This window comes from Eleutherodactylus coqui, chromosome 7 (assembly GCF_035609145.1).
Source record: "Eleutherodactylus coqui strain aEleCoq1 chromosome 7, aEleCoq1.hap1, whole genome shotgun sequence".
NCBI lineage: Eukaryota > Metazoa > Chordata > Amphibia > Anura > Eleutherodactylidae > Eleutherodactylus > Eleutherodactylus coqui.
The window spans coordinates 208,262,209-208,274,802 of NC_089843.1; the positions used below are offsets into that span (position 1 = coordinate 208,262,209).

Sequence of the window (12,594 nt, forward strand, 5' to 3'; positions counted from 1 at the left end):
TGAACGAGTTTGGTATTTGGACCTCGAAGTGGCGATTCCAGGCCACGTGTGTAAGTGACCCCAGTTGGCCCGGGGGAGTGATCTTACCGCCCGCGCGTTTTAAATTGGGGAAAGTGAATGGCGACCTGTACTTTGCGGGAATGCCTGACTTCTGCAGGATCTGCTCACAATACGGTCACCAAAAAGAAAATTGCGCAAGTACATGTAAGAAATGTGGGGGCACAGACCATGAAACAAGTCAATGTAAGAAAGGAAAAGGGTGCTTTTTTTGCAGCGGTGTTGGTCACCTCTACTCGTCTTGTCCCCACAGAGCACAGAAAGCGGAGCAGCAAGGGCGACCCAGACCCGAGGAGCGGCCAGGGCAGCCAGAGAACCGAACAACACCCCCCCAGGGAGAGGAACCTGAGGAGATGGAGGTCTCCAGTGGACCCCCCAAGAAGGACGGTTTAGAGCAGCGGAACATCAAGCGGAGGGTGAGTGACCGGCGGACAGGCTCTCCCTCCCGGGAAACCGGTGGAGGTAGTAGGGCCAAGGAAGCCGGTCCGGACCCTCCCAAGATGCCCGCTCAAGCGGTGCCTGAGGCGGAGGACCCGGGGGGCACGGCGGCAGCAGCAGCAAACAAAAGGAGGAAAGGCTCGGGCGGAAGGTCATACTCGGAGGTGGTGCAGGGGGGAACTCCGGAGATCCCGGCGGAGCCGGAGGACCCGGAGAAAGTACCCCCTGCGGTGTCATCACAGAGGGCCCCTCCCCCTCCCCGGCAGGAGGGGGCGGGGGGAGCCACCTCCGAGAACGGTGGATCAGGAACGAGCCGAGTACCCACCCCGACAGAAGGGGAAGAGATGGAGACGGGAGCTGGCCTGCTAGCCCCCTTGGAGATTCCGGAGGGAATACAGGCGATATGGGATCTCACGCAGATCCCTCTCTCGGGCACCGTAGGGGGTCCACTTAGTGAGGTAGGTTCCTCTCCAGCATCCCCGCTTACGATGGATTCGGATGTGGGGGGGTGCGAGAGTGCCAGCGAGGTCTTTGGCTTGCCCGGAGACTTCTAAGAGAAGACCCTCGTTATCACCTAGTCTCCAATGGCTGCTCTATCGGGACTCACTTTTAATGTCAGAAGCATCGAGAGCCACGTGAGGAGGGTCGCCCTCTTCAGCTATCTGACTATTTTTGCTGCCTCCGTTTTTTTCCTGCAGGAGTGCGGGATCCCGCATAGGGCCCAGTATAAAAAATACCAAGATGACTGGGTACATGGACCGTCGGTCTGGTCCGGCTCTAACGAGACCAGATCGGCGGGGGTCGCCATTCTTTTTAAGGGTAACGTTTTAATTGACGTTATTAATGAAATTTTACCAGGCAGAGTTTTATTGGTCAAAGCTTTTATCAATGGTATTAAGTGGCAGTTTTTAAACTTTTATGGTGCAACAGACAAAAACACGCGAGCAGAAATGCTAGAGATTTTACCCCTTTTTATTAACGATTCAGAACCCCTGATTTTAGCAGGTGATTTTAATTGTATTTTAAAGGGGGAACGCCGGCTTTCTAGCTCAGTGAGCAGGAACTACGACAAGACCTCTTCCATACTAAAAAATGTGATTTTAGACAGTAAGCTCACTGATGCTTTTAAAAAATGTAATCCTAACGCATCAGAGGAAGCCGGCGTTACCTGGAGCAACAGACTGTGCAGCTCCAGGATAGATTTTATGTTCTGCTCGTACCAAGTACTGCCTTTTAGATGTGACCTTTTTACCAATGTTTTCTCTGACCATAAGCTTTTATATTTTAAAGTTGATACCGTTTTTAAGAGAAAATCCGGTAAGAATGCCTGGAAGTTTAACGTGTCCCTTTTAGAAGATCCGCAGGTTTTATCTGATTTTATCACTTTTTATAAAGACTGCAGGCGAGTAAAGGATCCCAACACTCCCACCAGCCAGTGGTGGGAGATGATGAAGCTAAAAATTAAAAACTTTTTTATCAAGGTTGGGATCAATAAAGCAAAAGAAAAACGTACATTTTATTCTAACCTGAACACTCGCCTGCAGACCCTGTATAAGTTCCGTGAACATGATATAGAGGTGGACCACGAGATCATCGAGGTGAAGAAGGAGATCGCCCGGTGCCTGGAGCAGAGGGGAAAAGAAATCATCTTCCGTTCCAAAGTACAACACCTAGAGGAGAACGAGACCTGCTCCAGGTACTTCTTTAAGAAGATAAGAGACAAGCGGACAGTCCTCGATGATCTCGATGGCACCAAGGACATACAGGGTATTTTAAAGAAAGTGTATGAGTTTTATGCGGATCTTTTTAATACTAAGTCTGTTGACATTGATTTTATGAATGACTCGTTGAAGGAGATCACTGACGTTTTAGATCCTGGTTCTCGTGAGATTTTATTAAGGGACATCACAGAACAGGAGATTTTAGACACTATTAAGAGTTTTAAACCAGGTAAGGTGCCTGGGCCCGATGGTATACCCATAGAGTTTTATGTCACCTTTTTTGGTATTTTTAAGGATGACCTCTTCTCCCTTTTTACGGAAGTTTTTATGTCTAAAGCCCTCCCGGGGTCCTGGAAGAAGGGTGACGTGTCTCTCCTGTACAAAAAAGGAGACAAGACCGACATCAAAAACTGGAGACCGATCACCCTTCTGAACAGCGACTACAAGATAATGGCAAAAATATGTGCGAACAGACTAAAGACCGTAGTAAGCAAAGTTGTACACCCCAACCAGGTCTGTGGGGTGCCCGGGAGGGCAATATGGGAGAATCTTAACCTTTTAAAAGATTGTATTAGCGACACAAAGTCCAGGAACGGGAAAATGGCTATATTAACTATCGACTTTGAAAAAGCCTTTGACCGTGTGTCCCACTTTTATCTTTTTAAGGTCTTAGAGAGAATGGGTATACCGGAAGGTTTTTTATTGTCTTTAAAAGCGTTTTACAACAACTGCACGAGCAAAATTTTAGTCAATGGTTTTAGGACACAGGAAGTACTTTTAAACTCCGGGGTGAAGCAGGGGTGTCCCTTGTCCCCACTACTTTTTATATGCGCATTAGAGCCTCTTTTATGTACCATACGGCGGGACAAGCAGATCCGTGGGATCCCCCTGCCCGGCGGGGGGGGGATCGAGGCTAAAGTAGTGGGGTACATGGACGATGTGGCAATCCTCGGAAGGGACACCCTGTCGATCCAGAAGGCTATTAGACAAATTGAGTTTTATTGCTGCGCCTCGGGTTTTAAAGTCAATTTTAACAAAAGTAGTGTTTTAAATATTGGGGACCTGCCCTTGCCAGATGTCCCCATTCCTGTGTCCGACTCGGTGCAGATTTTAGGTGTCTCCTTCAACGAGGACAACAGAGGTCTTAACAGCTGGGACTTGGTGGCACAAAAGATAAATAAGAAAATCTGTATGTGGAGCATGCGGCAGCTGACCATGGAGGGGAAGGTTTTAATCACAAAGTCAGTGATTTTACCTATTTTATTGTACCTGAGTTTAGTGTTTCCCCCTCCTGGCAGAGTTTTTAATAAAATTGTAAAGGCATGCTTCACATTTTTATGGAACTCCAAGATGGAAAAACTAAGCAGGGAAATAGTGATGAAGCCAAAGACAATGGGCGGAAAAGATTTCCCTGATTTTAAAGCTTTTTTATACACGAAGTATTTTAGTTTGTGTATTGGTGCTCTTTTTAAAAACCACTACTGGTCTTATTTTATACGATATAATACTGGCTATTTTATGAGGAGGAATGGATGGTTTAAAACAGTTTTAAATTCCCCTTATTCTTTTAATCTGTCCCATGAGTATAAGATTTTAGAAAAAATAGCCATTTTATATGATTTTACTGGGAAAAGCCCACAAGTTTTAATGAACAGTAAAATTATTTTAAAGAACATTAAAGAAAGTGGTTTTTATGTGCAAGTAAGCAATTTTAACGAAAAGAAAAGCAAAGAGACCTGGACAATGGTTAACCATTATATTTTTAATTCACAGAAAGACCTGGCCTGGAGCTGCGTCCATGACTGTCTTCCATGCCGGGCATTCCAGCATCGTAGAGGTTTGACCAACATTGCCGCATGCCCAAGACCCAGATGTGGAGAAGACGAGACGACGACCCATCTGTTATGGACTTGTTTTATTGCCAAGAGAGTTTGGACCAAGATTTTGCCGTTAATGATCAAAATAACCGGAATAAAGAGACTTACGCTGGACGCTGTTTTATATGGATGCCTGGAATGCCCCACACAGACGCAGAGAATTATGGCATGGAAGATGGTCAACTCGGTCAAAGCAGCTCTATGGAAGGCCAGGAACATTTTAGTTTTTAAACACGAGATTTTATCTGTGAAGGACATTTTATCCATCAGTCTTAACGAGATGCACCAATACTACATAGTGGATAGGAAAAACTTTCCAATTTTAGCAAGGAAATGGTTTTTATCAGAATGGAGTTCCATAATATGATGTCACCAAGTGCCCTTTTTACGTGAATTTTAAACTGTTTTGGTATGGTTTTTACAACGTGTATTATATGTAGACAGATGTTTTAAATGGTATGTTTTAAAGATGTTATTTAATGTGTTTTTAATGTACTATGGACAAACACTTGGAAAAAAAGTCTATGTATATATATATATGTTGTGTGAATAAATACACCCCCCATATGGAGGGTTTGTCAACTTAAAAAAAAAAAAAAAAATCTGTTCTTATCAGTTTAATATCTGATACGTCCCCTATCTGGGGACCATATATTAAATGGATTTTTAGAACAGGGAGCTGGAAAAAGAGCTTGCTCTGTCCACTCCGCGCATTGACCTGGTATTGCAGTACCTCCAGGACCGGTGCACCCCCTTTCCTACAGCAGTTTCCAAAAGCAGAAAAACAAAACTGACGAGCAAGAGGTGCAGCGCAGCTGTGGCTGCTTCTGCTGCTAACAAACGAGCACTTTGATTGACACTCAGCCCGTCTGCTGCCGTGGAGCTCGCAACATTGTATCCACTGAGCAGCTGCGTCTGCCAGAGTGTGCACAGCACAGGTACAACTGGAAGCAAAACAACACACACCAGTTCATATGCCAGCCGCACTCTATAGTTCGTACCTACCGCTGCGCTAATAGCCAAGTTGGAAACATCGGGCAGGCACAGCGTATCCTGGCAGCCTGCGTCTGTATGCTCCACGTATTCGGGTCATGGGTGTATGTGCTGGGGGTGCGGTCGTACCTGGGGCCCGGAGCCCTAGGGGGCCCATAAAGTCTCTCTTCCCCACATTGTAAACCAATGCTATCAATGAAGCTTTATAGTTTGGGGGCCCAGTCCCAGACTTTGTACTGGGGCCCCGCAGCTTCAAGTTACACCTCCGGATCAGGATAATGCTAGGCCATTCCAACCAGCCTGTGTGAGTGACCTGCAGTCGCTGGTAGTCGAAAAGCGGCCGCCCGGCCGGCCGGCCCCGGATGCGCGCTTCAGAGTGGACAGACAGCAGTGGACCCCCAATCACACAGGCCCGAGGCTTGCTATGCAGCACGGAATACCTCATTGGACTGCAGCGCTCCACGCGGGCTGAGATACACGCTCCACGTGGGATGGGCAGTATTCCGTCCATGAAGATCCAGGCCAACGCTTACAGATGGAGCAACACCCGGGGAGCAAAGAACTCCAACGAACGGACGTCTACTTTAAAAGGATGTATTGCTTTATTCAATGCATGGACACAGAAACAGTTCAACCGCTCGCTAAAGACCGCAGTCAATACAGTAAAGAAAGAAATGTGTCTGTTTAATGTAAACTTGCACGGATCTCGTTTGTGAGCCACTGACTGAATGAATGCTGCTGCTGCCGCAGCTGCATGTCTGAAACGTGGTCTGACGTTACATGCACCAGCAGGGATAAGGCCTTGCCTATAAGCATTCCCCAGCTGGCAAAAACGGAACCTCCCTGCCTATTCCTCACCGTGGAAGAACGGAACCTACCTTTTTTTTAAAAAAAAGAAAGCCACAGCAGCAGCCAACTAGATTTTGGTAGGCCGCTGTCTCCCCCTTGTGTGCTGCATTAAAAATGCACTCCGCTAAAAATAACTGATCCACGAAATAGAGCGTAGGGAGAGAATGAGGCTTCAAGATGAGCCGTCAGGCTATGATAAATTGTATCACACCTGGGCGATATGGATAGATGCCCGGAGCTCACCCCTATTTACTAGGTGGTTACAGACAGGGACATGTGAGTAACACGTTTAAACCACAATCGTAAAGAGAAACAACAATCCCGGAGCCCGCCCCCCCCCCCCTTTTTGTTTTATTTTCTCTTTCTCCCGTGTCATAGATACCTACCCTCCCTTACCGCTCCCCCCCCCCTTCCCCTGTTTGTAGACCTTATAAAATATCACAGACAAACATGATATAGTTCAACTCGAAATTTATTTATTAAGTTTCATTGTCAAAGTTATTTTTACATTGCTTTGAGATAAGGCAAAAGTTTCCCCCCCCCCCCCTCCATGAAACCAATAAAACCTATATTGAATAAAATAAAAATGATGCAGTTACCGGTAGTTCTGCAGTTGCCGGTAGGTAGTTCTGCAGTTGCCGGTAGGTAGTTCTGCAGTTGCCGGTAGGTAGTTTTGCAGTTACCGGTAGTTTTGCAGTTACCGGTAGTTCTGCAGTTGCCGGTAGGTAGTTCTGCAGTTGCCGGTAGGTAGTTCTGCAGTTGCCGGTAGGTAGTTCTGCAGTTGCCGGTAGTTTTGCAGTTACCGGTAGTTCTGCAGCTTCTTGGTAGAGATAAAGACCATCTCCCGTCTCCCAGCTGCAGCAGAGACTGACTAAAATCGCTGCCAAGCCCGGTATTTATGCTTCTAAATTGATGACATCACAATGGAGTGACATCAGCCTGCCATACACCTGGCTCATGACATCACAAGGGAGTGACATCATCAGCATTCCAAACAGCTGGCTCATTTGCATACAGTATGTATGTATTTATGACATCACAAGGGAGTGACATCATCAGCATTCCAAACAGCTGGCTCATTTGCATACAGTATGTATGTATGACATCACAAGGGAGTGACATCATCAGCATTCCAAATACCTGGCTCATTTGCATACAGTATGTATGCATGTATGTGTCTATCTATCCTATCCTATCCTATCTAATCTATCTTTATTAATTACGTAGAATATAGATATGGATTATTTCTGAATTATAGATTTTGTAGATATAGATTAAAGATAGATTTAGGATTGTGTGTGTGTGTGTGTGTGTGTGTGATATAGATATATATATAGATATATATATAGATATAGATATGTAAAAAAAATATAAAATCTGTAGTTATGTATGTATGGCGGGAAAAAAAGGCCTGCTGTATGTTTTTAAGTTCTTCGGATGACCATGCCGTTCTATTATTCTCCTTACTAGGGTCTACTAATGCCGGCCCAGGGAAAGGCAATAAAGCCCTATGGGGCCGAAGCCAATTTCCCTCATTTCAGGTAAAAAGTTTCCATCCGTCCCCACTCGAAATGCGGCCGGCCGAAGAGATCCCTCCAACCGACCGGCCGACGCACCTTCAGAGACAAACTAGTGCTTGCTTCTAGTGTCATCGCCGGCTTAACCATCCTGGGTAGGGAGGTGACGAGTCCTGCAGCAGCAGCAGGCTCTACAAGCCTAGGATGCGTGAGCACGGTGCAAGAGGAAGGACTGAGGGGGGGGAGGGCGCGGTTGAGAAGGCGTGGGGCGGGGCTATGCAAAACTCTCCCAGCTGCCTGGGTGCATTGTGGGTGCGCCCAGAGTGCCGGCTGAGCCTGTTGCCTCAAGCCTTGGAAGTGGAGTTGGGTGGGCCGGGCTGCAGGTGAAACCTATTTCGGGTTATCGCTTCTCGGCCTTTTGGCTACGATCAAGTGCAGTTGATCTAGCCGGAGGGCTTAGTGATCCCCTTACTGCTTGGCAGTATACGTTCCTGTGATTCGTGAGATCGACAGGTTTATTGAAGATGGCTGGCTTACAGAACACAATTCGTTTTATGGTGGACCCGAGGAGTGGAACAAAGAATACCATCGTCTACGTTGTCCGGGACATTATTATGGTGGAGATCGGTGTACCAAAAGACGAGATCTTCTGTGTCCAAGACTTCCCAAGACTCGGACAATATGATGTCACTTTCTGCGGAGAAGGCGTCTGCCTGAATGTCTACGAGTGGTTGAGGAGCCATAAAGACATCCCACTACTAGATGGAGTCAAGGTATTACCTCTTTTCGGCATTCAAGAGAAGCCACTCATACTGCATGTGTATAACCCATATACAGACAGAGATATGATTGTAAATTTTCTCAAGCGCTATTGCGATGTCGTAAAAGGCGGAGAAAGGATGACAAATATTCTGGGTATATTCAATTCAAAATATAAGTTTTGGGTCCGACTCAGAATGGACGCAACTAAGCTGGGCGGCGTGACACACCCCCCTGCAAACTTTACAATTGCAGGGAACAGGGGATACCTGTACTATCCGGGGCAACCCACTTTCTGCAGAAACTGTAATCAGTTTGGGCACACCAAAGAGGACTGTGTTAGTGGCCTGGTGTGCAGGAACTGCCAGGAGTCGGGACACCACGCTGGCAGTTGCCCCAGACCAAAAAGTTGTGACCTTTGTGGAGAGACCGACCACATGTGTAAGGATTGCCCGTTAAACCTACCATCCAGAGGTGCCTGGAGAACCAAGGTTGGTGCGGCTCCTACCGGCCGTGAGACTATGGTCAGTCGTGTGGCGTCAGCTGAGAATGGGCCCTCTACTAGCGGCATTGCATCTGTTGCTGCGGGTGAGACTGCTGGTAGCTGTGCGACTCCTATCGATGGTGCGGCCTCTACCAGTGGTGGTGCATCTGGTGCTGCGAGTGAGGTTACTACCGCCACCAAACCTGTGGTGACTGCAGCAAAGTCTGAAAGACCTTCTCAGACTTCTGAGAAGGATAAAGCTGATGTGCGTAAAAAGTCCATGACCGCAGAGGTGGAAACCAAAGAGGTGGAGGATGGCATCAGAAGGATTAGAAGCCAGAAGCCACAGATTGGGAGTGGCACGCCCAAGGAGCAGGTGTGTGGGGTGATTAGAGCAATGGAGGAAATCATTGGGGAGGTGGACAGTCCCATTAACCCCTCTGAGAATATTGAAGAGTTTTCCTCCCCAGACACAGCCCCAGGTAAGAGGGAGGGGGCCAGTGATATCATTGACTCCAGCGAGGAGGACTTTGTGACTGTTGAGGGAAAAAATGTTGCAAAGAAAAGAAAATGCATAAAAAGTAAAGAGACTCCCATGGATGTAAGTAATCCCTTTGAGATCCTGGCGCAGGACTTGGAGGTTTCTGCGGAAAGTGGCGTGGACTGAGAGTGAGCCACCATGAGATTGCATCTTACCTAAGTATCATGTGGTTTAGCCACCTTAAGTGGAGAGGTATATAATGCATAATGGTTCTTTATATGTCCTGTTTGCATAATATGATGATAATGTTGCTATAGGCGTCCTTTTATATTATGATTTCGGTGTGTTCCCAGAACGTACGTGTTCTTAAATCGAAGGCCAGGAGAACAGCGATTTTTAGTTTATTACGGCAAGAAAAGGCCGATATATTTTGTTTGCAGGAGTGCGGCACAGACGCTGATATTAATTCCGCTGAATGGCCTTACGGTGACGCGGTATGGTCCGGGAGCACGCAAAATAAGAATGATGGGGTCGGTATCCTAACGAACTCCAAAGAGTTAACACTACATAGTAGTGAAGTGATAGAAGCGGGGAGATGTATCTCCGCAGTAGTATTATATAGAGATATACCGCTCCGGGTTATTAATATATATGCACCAGTGGAGAAACAAGAAAGGTGCGCTTTGTTTGAAAAAATAATGGTTTTTTTACAGGGCAGGTCACCTACTATTCTGGTGGGTGACATGAATTGCGATATGTCAAAGAGAGCATTTGACGTGTCCGCTAAGCTATTATATGAAATGGTCAGTGACTTTCATTTGACGGATATGCAACAAGCGTGCGGCATATCCCCTCGTTTGAACACCTACCACGCAGACAGGGGAGGGGTTCACTCCTGTCTGGACTATTGTTTTATTTCACATGAGTTTTCTGCTATTAGTTATACACAAAAACCGGTGTTATTTTCTGACCATGAGGGCGTGTTGTGTGAGATTGCTGTTAGGGAGAGTGCAGTGTGTGGGAGGGGTGTATGGAAGCTGAATGTGAGCCATCTGGAGTGTGAGGATGTGAGAGTGCAGTATGAATGTGAGTACAAAAGATGGAGTAGGAGGAAGGCGGAGTTTGATAACATCCTGGCCTGGTGGGAGTGGGTAAGGAAAAAAACAAAATCCTTTTTCAAGTCCATAGGATATAAAAAAGCGAGCGAAAGAAGAAAGGAGTATGCAAGACTTAATGCTCGGTTATGCTTCCTCGCAAAGCTGCGTGAAAGCGGCATGGAGGTCCAGCAGGACATAATACAAGTCAAAAGAGAGATTAACAACTATCTAATACAGAAAGGCAAGAGTATTGTGTATAGAGCGAAGGTAGAAAAGCTGGAGCAGGATGAAAAGTGTACGCGTTTCTTTTTCAAAAAAGCCTTCGCTAAGAGACCTACCTTTGAGTGTGTGGTGAATGAGGATGAGTGTGAGGTGAGGGGGGAGGGGGTGCATGAGGTGATTGCGGGGTTCTATGAGGAGTTGTATGTGGATAAATGGAGGGATGAATGTTTGGAGCATAAGGTTTTGAGTGAGGTTGAGAGTAAGCTTGGGGATGTGGAGCGAGTGTCTATTATGAGAGAGGTGTCTACAACAGAAGTCTTCTATGTGATACAGAGCTTGGCTCTGAACAAGACACCGGGTGCGGATGGGTTGCCTGCAGAATTTTATCGGATGTTGTGGAATGTGGTGGGGAAGGATGTGTGTGAGGTATGTAGGTATATGTGGGTGAATGCGGAGATGGCTGATAGTATGCGTGAGGGTGTGGTTGTGCTGATCCCAAAGAAAGGGGACCTGAAGAGGTTAAAGAACTGGCGTCCCATCACATTACTAAATTGTGACTATAAAATCTACGCTAAGTTGATCGCCAACCGTATGCGTGATGTGATTGAGTGTGTTGTGAATGATGATCAGTATTGTGCGGTGCCTGGGAGACGTGTGCATGAGAGTTTGTGTCTGATGAGGGATGTGTTGTGGGACTGCAAGAAGAGGAAGAAGAGTGTGTATGTGGTGAGTGTGGACTTTGAGAAAGCGTATGATAGGTTGTCGCATGGGTTTCTGTTTAGTGTATTGTTACGTATGGGATTTCCGGCTGAGTTTGTGTGTAGAGTGAGGAGTTTGTATGAAAGTATCTTCAGTAGAATGTTGGTGAATGGGAAGGTTGGAAGGAGAGTGAATGTGATGTCTGGTGTGCGTCAGGGATGTCCGTTGTCTCCGATTGTGTTTATTTGTGCCATGGAGCCACTACTCTGTATGTTTAGAAAAGATAAAGTGGTGCGGGGCATTCATATCCCCGGTAGTAATGGGCGAGAATGGAAGGTGAGTGCATATATGGATGATGTGTGTGTGTGATGTGTGAGTCTGAGTGTGCTGTGAGGAGGGTGAAACTGTTGGTGTCCGTGTTTTGTGGTGCGTCTGCTTTTCGTGTGAATTGGGAGAAGAGTGAATGTAAGGTGTTTGGTGAGGTTGAGTTGAGTGCGGATGTGGGATTGAATAGAGTGAGAGGCCCTATTAAAATCCTGGGGACCAAGTTTAATGACAGCCTGGACGGGAGAGAGAGTTGGAAGGATGTGAGGCAGAAGGTGGAGAGTCGTTTAAATTTTTGGAGGCTGCGGAGCCTTACCTACATAGGTAAGACCCTGGTAATAAAAAGTGTAGTCTTACCAATTTTCTTATATGTAGCGATGGTCTTTCCGCCAGATTACATGACCCTCAGGGGTCTAAATAGGATCCTTTTCACCTTTTTCTGGAGGTCGCGGATGGAACGGCTGAGGAGAGAAGTGGTCATGAGAAACTGGAGAAAGGGGGGAGCGGGTTTCCCCAACCTTGAAATTTATTTTGGTTGTAATATTATAGTTTTTTTACTAACATCACTCCAGAAAGATTCGAAAGGTGTGTGTATGATGAGATACTTGGCTGGGAGACTGTGTGTGCGGATGAAGTGGTGTGAGTATGATTTACGTAAGCCTGTGTCGTTTGAAAGTCCAAAGTGGTATGAATGGGTTGTCAGTTTTGTAGTGAAGTATGAGTTGAGCGAGTGTGAGGCGAGCGTGCTGAGGAATAAGCGGATGGTCCAGAGAATGATTGAGAGTAAGGATGTGGTGTGTGATATCAGTTCTGTGAGGGGAGCGGATGTGGAGAGCGTGTGGAAGAAAGTGCGGATGGATGGGATGAGTAATAGGCAGAGTGAGATTGTATGGCAGAGTTTGCATGGAGTGTTACCGGTGAGAGAGTTCCAGCGTGTGAGAGGTTTGGTGAGGAGTGAAAGGTGTCCGAGAGAGAGGTGCGGTGGATGTGAGAATGTGATACATATCTTCTGGAATTGTAGTTACGCGCAGAACGTACTGCGGAGGTTAGGCCCCTTGTGTAAGGAGATCACAGGA

At 46.6% G+C, this 12,594-nt stretch overlaps 1 pseudogene; it reads left to right on the forward strand.

Moving 5' to 3' along the window:
* The first annotated feature begins 4,671 nt into the window (after positions 1-4,671).
* Positions 4,672-4,848, forward strand: LOC136574123 (U2 spliceosomal RNA; annotated as a pseudogene).
* Positions 4,849-12,594: the final 7,746 nt, after the last annotated feature.